The sequence below is a fragment of the Triticum urartu genome, chromosome 4A (assembly GCF_056163025.1).
Source record: "Triticum urartu cultivar PI428250 chromosome 4A, HENAU_Tu73, whole genome shotgun sequence".
Taxonomy (NCBI): domain Eukaryota; kingdom Viridiplantae; phylum Streptophyta; class Magnoliopsida; order Poales; family Poaceae; genus Triticum; species Triticum urartu.
Genome location: NC_141876.1, coordinates 543,515,563 through 543,525,998, shown reverse-complemented (window position 1 = coordinate 543,525,998; position 10,436 = coordinate 543,515,563).

Genomic DNA, 10,436 nt, shown 5'->3' with positions numbered 1-10,436 from the left:
GGAGCCGATGCCCCGCAACGAGCGGTGGTTTGGGGGAACCGTCGGTCGGTCATGCCGGGACGTCATCTGCGTTGGAGACCTCATCAGTTTCGTCGAGGTAGAGTATCACCAGGAAGACAACGACGAAGACTGCTGCTACATTGGCGGTGAGGTCGATAAGGGTTGGAAGGCCACGGGGTGGAACATGCTCGTTTCTTCCAACGATTGCTCCGGGTGGCAACAGGGCTTCGTCGTGGACACCGACGACGTTGTGGTGGCCGACGAAGCATGCCATGATATCTTGCCTAAGATGTGGGATGTCAAGGCCGAGAAGATGTCCTTGAACAAGCTCGTTTGCACTGCTCCCACCCTGAGCATGGATGATGGTGTGTTTTTCATGAAGCCGCCGTATAACCCTAACCCTGTGAAATGGCACGCTGCTATCAACGCGATGGGGGATTCAGTGTAGTTTGTGTTTTACATTGCTGATGGGAAACATTGTGAGCATAGTCCCTGTGCCGTCTCCAAATACCTCAAAAACATTCAGTAGCTGTAAAGATTGGAAGAGGTGGCGGATCGTTTTGTGAGAAGATTCAGCAGCCGGATGGCAACCATTTGCTTATGGTGGGTGGCGAGTTGTGTACCAGCATTGTGTTGTGAGAAAAGTATGTTTTTGTCCCTCAAATTCCTCAAAAATATACACTTGGTCCCTTAAGAATTTTTAGGAGACATTTGGTCCTTCAAGTCCTCAAAACCAGGTAAGTTTCGTCATACTCCTGGTTTATGTGGAAAGTGTTGGGGAACGTAGCAGAATTTAAAATTTTCTACGCATCACCAAGATCAATCTATGGAGTTATCTAGCAATGAGGGAAAGGGGAGTGCATCTACATACCCTTGTAGATCGCGAGCGGAAGCGTTCAAGAGAACGGGATTGATGGAGTCGTACTCGTCGTGATCCAAATCACCGATGACCTAGCGCCGAACGGACGACACCTCCGCGTTCAACACACGTACGGTTGGGAAGACGTCTCCTCCTTCTTGATCCAGCAAGGGTGAAGGAGAGATTGATGGAGATCCAGCAGCACGACGGCGTGGTGGTGGAAACAGCGGTGATCTCGGCAGGGCTTCGCCAAGCTTAGCGAGAGGGAGAGGTGTCACGGGAGGGAGAGGGAGGCGCCAGGGGCTAGGGTGTTGCTGCCCTCCCTCCCCCACTATATATAGGGCCCCTAAGGGGGGGCGCCGGCCCTAGAGATTGGATCTCAAGGGGGGGCGGCGGCCAAGGGGGTGGCTTGCCCCCCAAGCCAAGTGGGGCGCCCCCCACCCGTAGGGTTTCCAACCCTAGGCGCAGGGGGAGGCCCAAGGGGGGCGCACCAGCCCACCAGGGGCTGGTTACCTTCCCCACTTCAGCCCATGGGGCCCTCCGGGATAGGTGGCCCCACCCCGTGGACCCCCGGGACCCTTCCGGTGGTCCCGGTACAATACCGGTGACCCCTGAAACTTTCTCGGTGGACGAAACTGGACTTCCTATATACAATTCTTCACCTCGGGACCATTCCGGAACTCCTCGTGACGTCCGGGATCTCATCCGGGACTCCGAACAACTTTCGGGTTACCGCATACTAATATCTCAACAACCCTAGCGTCACCGAACCTTAAGTGTGTAGACCCTACGGGTTCGGGAGACACGCAGACATGACCGAGACGACTCTCCGATCAATAACCAACAGCGGGATCTGAATACCCATGTTGGCTCCCACATGCTCCTCGATGATCTCTTCGGATGAACCACGATGTCGAGGATTCAATCAATCCCGTATACAATTCCCTTTGTCAATCGGTACGTTACTCGCCCGAGACTCGATCGTCGGTATCCCAATACCTCGTTCAATCTCGTTACCGGCAAGTCACTTTACTCGTACCATAATGCATGATCCCGTAATCAACCACTTGGTCATATTGAGCTCATTATGATGATGCATTACCGAGTGGTCCCAAGAGATACCTCTCCGTCATACGGAGTGACAAATCCCAATCTCGATTCGTGCCAACCCAACAGACACTTTCGGAGATACCCATAGTGCACCTTTATAGTCACCCAGTTACGTTGTGACGTTTGGCACACCCAAAGCACTCCTACGGTATCCGGGAGTTGCACGATCTCATGGTCTAAGGAAATGATACTTGACATTCGGAAAAGCTCTAGCAAACGAACTACACGATCTTTGAGCTATGCTTAGGATTGGGTCTTGTCCATCACATCATTCTCCTAATGAGGTGATCCCGTTATCAATGACATCTAATGTCCATAGTCAAGAAATCATGACTATCTTTTGATCAACGAGCTAGTCAACTAGAGGCTCACCAGGGACGTGTTGTGGTCTATGTATTCACACATGTATTACGATTTCCGGATAACACAATTATAGCATGAACAATAGACAATTATCATGAACAAGGAAATATAATAATAACCATTTTATTATTGCCTCTAGGGCATATTTCCAATAGTCTCCCACTTGCACTAGAGTCAATAATCTAGTTACATTGTGATGAATCGAACACCCATAGAGTTCTGGTGTTAATCATGTTTTGCTCTAGGAAGAGGTTTAGTCAACGGATCTGCCACATTCAGGTCCGTATGTACTTTACAAATATCTATGTCTCCATTTTGAACACTTTCACGAATGGAGTTGAAGCGACGCTTGATATGCCTGGTCTTCCTGTGAAACCTGGGCTCCTTGGCAAGGGCAATAGCTCCAGTGTTGTCACAGAAGAGAGTCATCGGGCCCGACGCATTGGGAATGACTCCTAGGTCGGTAATGAACTCCTTCATCCAGATTGCTTCTTGTGTTGCCTCCGAGGCTGCCATGTACTCTGCTTCACATGTAGATCCCGCCACAACGCTTTGCTTGTAACTGCACCAGCTTACTGCCCCACCATTCAAAATATACACGTATCCGGTTTGTGAATTAGAGTCATCCAGATCTGTGTCGAAGCTAGCTTCGACGTAACCCTTTACGACGAGCTCTTCGTCACGTCCATAAACGATAAACATATCTTTAGTCCTCTTCAGGTACCTCAGGATATTCTTGATCGTTGTCCAGTGTTCCATGCCGGGATTACTTTGGTACCTTCCTACCAAACTTACGGCAAGGTTTATATCAGGTCTGGTACACAGCATAGCATATATGATAGACCCTATGGCCGACGCATAGGGGACGGCACTCATCTTTTCTTTATCTTCTACCGTGGTCAGGCATTGAACCGTGCTCAATCTCGTACCTTGCAACACAGGCAAGAACCCCTTCTTTGACTGATCCATATTGAACTTCTTCAATATCTTGTCAAGGTATGTACTCTGTGAAAGACCAATGAGGCGTCTCGATCTATCTCTATAGATCTTGATACCTAATATGTAAGCAGCTTCTCCAAGATCCTTCATTGAAAAACACTTGTTCAAGTAGGCCTTTATGCTTTCCAAGAATTCTATATCATTTCCCATCAACAGTATGTCATCCACATACAATATGAGAAATGCTACAGAGCTCCCACTCACTTTCTTGTAAATGCAGACTTCTCCATAAGTCTGCGTAAACCCAAACGCTTTGATCATCTCATCAAAACGAATGTTCCAACTCCGAGATGCTTGCACCAGCCCATAGATCGAGCGTTGGAGCTTGCACACCTTGTCAGCATTCTTAGGATCGACAAAACCTTCCGGCTGCATCATATACAATTCTTCCTTAAGGAAACCATTAAGGAATGCCGTTTTGACGTCCATTTGCCATATCTCATAATCATAGAATGCGGCAATTGCTAACATGATTCGGACGGACTTTAGCTTCGCTACGGGTGAGGAAGTCTCATCGTAGTCAACCCCTTGAACTTGTCGATAACCCTTAGCGACAAGCCGAGCTTTATAGATAGTTACATTACCATCCGCGTCTGTCTTCTTCTTAAAGATCCATTTATTTTCTATGGCTCGCCGATCATCGGGCAAGTCAGTCAAAGTCCATACTTCGTTTTCATACATGGATCCTATCTCGGATTTCATGGCTTCCAGCCATTTGTCGGAATCTGGGCCCGCCATCGCTTCCTCATAGTTCGAAGGTTCACCGTTGTCTAACAACATGATTTCCAAGACAGGGTTGCCATACCACTTTGGTGCGGAACGTGTCCTTGTGGACCTACGAAGTTCAGTAGCAACTTGATCTGAAGTTTCATGATCATCATCATTAACTTCCTCTCTAGTCGGTGCAGGCACCTCAGGAACATTTTCTTGAGTTGCGCCACTTTCTGATTCAAGAGGTAATACTTCATCAAGTTCTACTTTCCTCCCACTTACTTCTTTCGAGAGAAACTCTTTCTCTAGAAAGGATCCATTCTTGGAAACAAAGATCTTGCCTTCGAATCTGAGGTAGAAGGTATACCCAATAGTTTCTTTAGGGTATCCTATGAAGACGCATTTTTCCAACTTGGGTTCGAGCTTTTCAGGTTGAAGTTTCTTGACATAAGCATCGCATCCCAAAACTTTTAGAAACGACAGCTTAGGTTTCTTCCCAAACCATAATTCATACGGTGTCTTCTCAACGGATTTCGACGGAGCCCTATTTAAAATGAATGCGACAGTCTCTAAAGTATAGCCCCAAAATGACAGCGGTAGATCGGTAAGAGACATCATAGATCACACCATATCCAATAGAGTGCGATTACGACGTTCGGACACACCATTACGCTGAGGTGTTCCAGGCGGCGTGAGTTATGAAACTATTCCACATTTCCTTAAGTGCGTGCCAAATTCGTGACTCAAGTATTCTCCCCCACGATCTGATCGCAAGAACTTTATTTTCCTGTCACGTTGATTCTCAACCTCACTCTGAAATTCCTTGAACTTTTCAAAGGTCTCAGGCTTGTGTTTCATTAAGTAGACATACCCATATCTACTCAAGTCATCAGTGAGGGTGAGAACATAATGATAGCCATCGCGAGCCTCAACACTCATTGGACCGCACACATCAGTATGTATGATTTCCAATAAGTTGGTTGCTCGCTCCATTGTTTCTGAGAACGGAGTCTTGGTCATTTTACCCATGAGGCATGGTTCGCACGTGTCAAATGATTCGTAATCAAGAGACTCCAAAAGTCCATCTGCATGGAGCTTCTTCATGCGTTTGACACCTATGTGACCAAGGCGGCAGTGCCACAAGTATGTGGGACTATCATTATCAACCTTACATCTTTTGGTATTCACACTATGAATTTGTGTAACATTACGCCCGAGATTCATTAAGAATAAACCATTGACCAGCGGGGCATGACCATAAAACATATCTCTCATATAAATAGAACAACCATTATTCTCGGATTTAAATGAGTAGCCATCTTAAATTAAGCGAGATCCTGATACAATGTTCATGTTCAAAGCTGGCACTAAATAACAATTATTGAGGTTTAAAACTAATCCCGTAGGTAAATGTAGAGGTAGCGTGCCGACGGCGATCACATCGACCTTGGAACCATTCCCGACGCGCATCGTCACCTCGTCCTTCGCCAGTCTCCGCTTATTCCGCAGCTCCTGCTTTGAGTCACAAATGTGAGCAACCGCACCAGTATCAAATACCCAGGAGCTACTACGAGTACTGGTAAGGTACACAACAATTACATGTATATCACATATACCTTTAGTGTTGCCGGCCTTCTTGTCCGCTAAGTATTTGGGGCAGTTCCGCTTCCAGTGACCACTTCCCTTGCAATAAAAACACTCAGTCTTGGGCTTGGGTCCATTCTTTGGCTTCTTCCCGGCAGCTTGCTTACCGGGCGCGGCAACCCCCTTGCCGTCCTTCTTGAAGTTCTTCTTACCCTTGCCTTTCTTAAACTTAGTGGTTTTATTAACCATCAACACTTGATGTTCCTTTTTGATCTCCACCTCCGCTGATTTCAGCATTGAATATACCTCAGGAATGGTCTTTTCCATCCCCTGCATATTGAAGTTCATCACAAAGCTCTTGTAGCTCGGTGGAAGCGACTGAAGGATTCTGTCAATGACCGCGTCATCCGGGAGATTAACTCCCAGCTGAGTCAAGCGGTTATGCAACCCAGACATTTTGAGTATGTGCTCACTGACAGAACTATTTTCCTCCATCTTACAACTGAAGAACTTGTCGGAGACTTCATATCTCTCGACCCGGGCATGAGCTTGGAAAACCATTTTCAGCTCTTCGAACATCTCATATACTCCGTGTTGCTCAAAACGCTTTTGGAGCCCCGGTTCTAAGCTGTAAAGCATGCCGCACTGAACGAGGGAGTAATCATCAGCACGTGACTGCCAGGCGTTCATAACATCTTGGTTATCTGGGATGGGTGCGTCACCTAGCGGTGCTTCTAGGACATAATCTTTCTTCGCAGCTATGAGGATGATCCTCAGGTTCCGGACCCAGTCCGTATAGTTGCTGCCATCATCTTTCAGCTTGGTTTTCTCTAGGAACGCATTGAAGTTGAGGGAAACATTAGCGTGGGCCATTTGATCTACAAGACATAATGTAAAGATTTTAGACTAAGTTCATGATAATTAAGTTCATCTAATCAAATTATTCAATGAACTCCCACTCAGATAGACATCCCTCTAGTCATCTAAGTGAAACATGATCCGAGTCAACTAGGCCGTGTCCGATCATCACGTGAGACAGACTAGTCAACATCGGTGAACATCTTCATGTTGATCATATCTTCTATACGACTCATGCTCGACCTTTCAGTCTTCCGTGTTCCGAGGCCATGTGTGTACATGCTAGGCTCGTCAAGTCAACCTAAGTGTATTGCGTGTGTAAATCTGGCTTACACCCGTTGTATTCGTGTTGGAAATATGCCCTAGAGGCAATAATAAAAGCATTATTACTATATTTCCTTGTTCATGATAATTGTCTTTGTTCATGCTATAATTGTGTTATCCGGAAATCATAATACATGTGTGAATAACAGACACCAACATGTCCCTAGTAAGCCTCTAGTTGACTAGCTCGTTGATCAACAGATAGCCATGGTTTCCTGACTATGGACATTGGATGTCATTGATAACGAGATCACATCATTAGGAGAATGATGTGATGGACAAGACCCAATCCTAAACATAGCACAAAGATCGTATAGTTCGTTTGCTAGAGTTTTCCAATGTCAAAGTATCTTTTCCTTAGACCATGAGATCGTGTAACTCCCGGATACCGTAGGAGTGCTTTGGGCATACCAAACGTCACAACGTAACTAGGTGACTATAAAGGTAGACTACGGGTATCTCCGAAAGTGTCTGTTGGGTTGACATGGATCAAGACTGGGAATTGTCACTCCGTATGACGGAGAGGTATCACTGGGCCCACTCGGTAATGCATCATCATAATGAGCTCAAAGTGACCAAGTGTCTGGTCACGGGATCATGCATTACGGTACGAGTAAAGTGACTTTCCGGTAACGAGATTGAACGAGGTATTGGGATACCGACGATCGAATCTCGGGCAAGTAACATATCGATTGACAAAGGGAATTGCATACGGGGTTGATTGAATCCTCGACATCGTGGTTCATCCGATGATATCATCGTGGAGCATGTGGGAGCCAACATGGGTATCCAGATCCCGCTGTTGGTTATTGACCGGAGAGTCGTCTCGGTCATGTCTGCTTGTCTCCCGAACCCGTAGGGTCTACACACTTAAGGTTCGGTGACGCTAGGGTTGTGAAGATATGTATGTGCAGTAACCCGAATGTTGTTCGGAGTCCCGGATGAGATCTCGGACGTCACGAGGAGTTCCGGAATGGTCCGGAGGTAAAGAATTACATATAGGAAGTGCTGTTTTGGCCATCGGGACAAGTTTCGGGGTCACCGGTATTGTACCGGGACCACCGGAAGGGTCCCGGGGGTCCACCGGGTGGGGCCACCTATCCCGGGGGGCCCCATGGGCTGAAGTGGGAGGGAACCCAGCCCATAGTGGGCTGGGGCGCCACCCCCCAAGGGCCCATGCGGCTAGGGTTGGAGGGGAAACCCTAGAGGGGGCGCCCCCTTGCTTGGGGGGCAAGCCCCCCACCCTAGGCCGCCGCCCCCCTAGTAGATCCATCTACTAGGGCCGGCGCCCCCCCCTTGGCACCCCTATATATAGTGGGGGAGAGGAGGGACTTCATACCCCAGCCCCTGGCGCCTCCCTCTCTCCCCGTTACGTCTCTCTCTCGCAGTATAGGCGAAGCCCTGCTACTGTGACGCCCTGCATCCACCACCACGCCGTCGTGCTGCTGGATCTTCATCAACCTCTCCTCTTCCCTTGCTGGATCAAGAAGGAGGAGACGTCTCCCATCCCGTACGTGTGTTGAACGCGGAGGTGCCGTCCATTCGGCGCTTGGTCATCGGTGATTTGGATCACGTCGTGTACGACTACATCATCACCGTTCTTTTGAACGCTTCCGCACGCGATCTACAAAGGTATGTAGATGCATCCGATGGCTCGTTGCTAGATGAACTCCTAGATGATCTTGGTGAAACGAGTAGGAAAATTTTTGTTTTCTGCAACGTTCCCCAACAATTCGAACGTTAGAATCTATCACACCCGATCATCACGTGGTGCTTCGAAACAACGAACCTTCACAACGGTGCACAGTTAGGGGGAACACTTTCTTGAAATTATTACGAGGGATTATCTTATTTAAGCTACCATCGTTCTAAGCAAATAAGATGTAAAATATGATAAACATCACATGCAATCAAATAGTGACATGATATGGCCAATATCATTTGCTCCTTTTGATCTCCATCTTCGGGGCGCCATGATCATCGTCGTCACCGGCATGACACCATGATCTCCATCATCGTGTCTTCATGAAGTTGTCTCGTCATCTATTACTTCTACTACTATGGCTAACGGTTTAGCAATAAAGTAAAGTAATTACATGACGTTTATGTTGACACGCAGGTCATAAATAAATTAAGACAACTCCTATGGCTCCTGCCGGTTGTCATACTCATCGACATACAAGTCGTGATTCCTATTACAAGAACATGATCAATCTCATACATCACATATATCATTCATCACATCCTTTTGGCCATATCACATCACATGGCACATGCTACAAAAACAAGTTAGACGTCCTCTAATTGTTGTTGCAAGTTTTTACGTGGCTGCTATAGGTTTCTAGCAAGAACGTTTCTTACCTACGCCAAAACCACAACGTGATATGCCAATTTCTATTTACCCTTCATAAGGACCCTTTTCATCGAATCCGATCCTACTAAAGTGGGAGAGACAGACACCCGCTAGCCACCTTATGCAACTAGTGCATGTCAGTCGGTGGAACTAGTCTCACGTAAGCGTACGTGTAAGGTCGGTCCGGGCCGCTTCATCCCACGATGCCGCCGAATCAAGATAAGACTAGTAACGGCAAGTAAATTGACAATATCGACACCCACAACTGCTTTGTGTTCTACTCGTGCATAGAAACTACGCATAGACCTAGCTCATGATGCCACCGTTGGGGAACGTAGCGGAATTTAAAATTTTCTACGCATCACCAAGATCAATCTATGGAGTTATCTAGCAACGAGGGAAAGGGGAGTGCATCTACATACTCTTGTAGATCGTGAGCGGAAGCGTTCAAGAGAACGGGGTTGATGGAGTCGTGCTCGTCGTGATCCAAATCACCGATGACCTAGCGCCGAACGGACGGCACCACCGCATTCAACACACGTATGGTTGGGAAGACGTCTCCTCCTTCTTGATCCAGCAAGGGGGAAGGAGGGGTTGATGGAGATCCAGCAGCACGATGGCGTGGTGGTGGAAACAGCGGTGATCTCGGCAGGGCTTCGCCAAGCTCAGCGAGAGGGAGAGGTGTCACGGGAGGGAGAGGGAGGCGCCAGGGGCTAGGGTGTTGCTGCCCTCCCTCCCCCCCACTATATATAGGGCCCCTAAGGGTGGGGGGCGCCGACCCTAGAGATTGGATCTCAAGGGGGGCGGCGGCCAAGGGGGGTGGCTTGCCCCCCAAGCCAAGTGGGGCGCCCCCCACCCCTAGGGTTTCCAACCCTAGGCGCAGGGGGAGGCCCAAGGGGGGCGCACCAGCCCACCAGGGGCTGGTTACCTTCCCCACTTCAGCCCATGGGGCCCTCCAGGATAGGTGGCCCCACCCGATGGACCCCCGGGACCCTTCCGGTAGTCCCAGTACAATACCGGTGACCCCCGAAACTTTCCCGGTGGCCGAAACTGGACTTCCTATATACAATTCTTCACCTCCGGACCATTCCGGAACTCCTCGTGACATCCGGGATCTCATCCGGGACTCCGAACAACTTTCGTGTTACCGCATACTAATATCTCAACAACCCTAGCGTCACCGAACCAAGTGTGTAGACCCTACGGGTTCGGGAGACACGCAGACATGACCGAGACGACTCTCCGGTCAATAACCAACAACGGGATTTGGATACC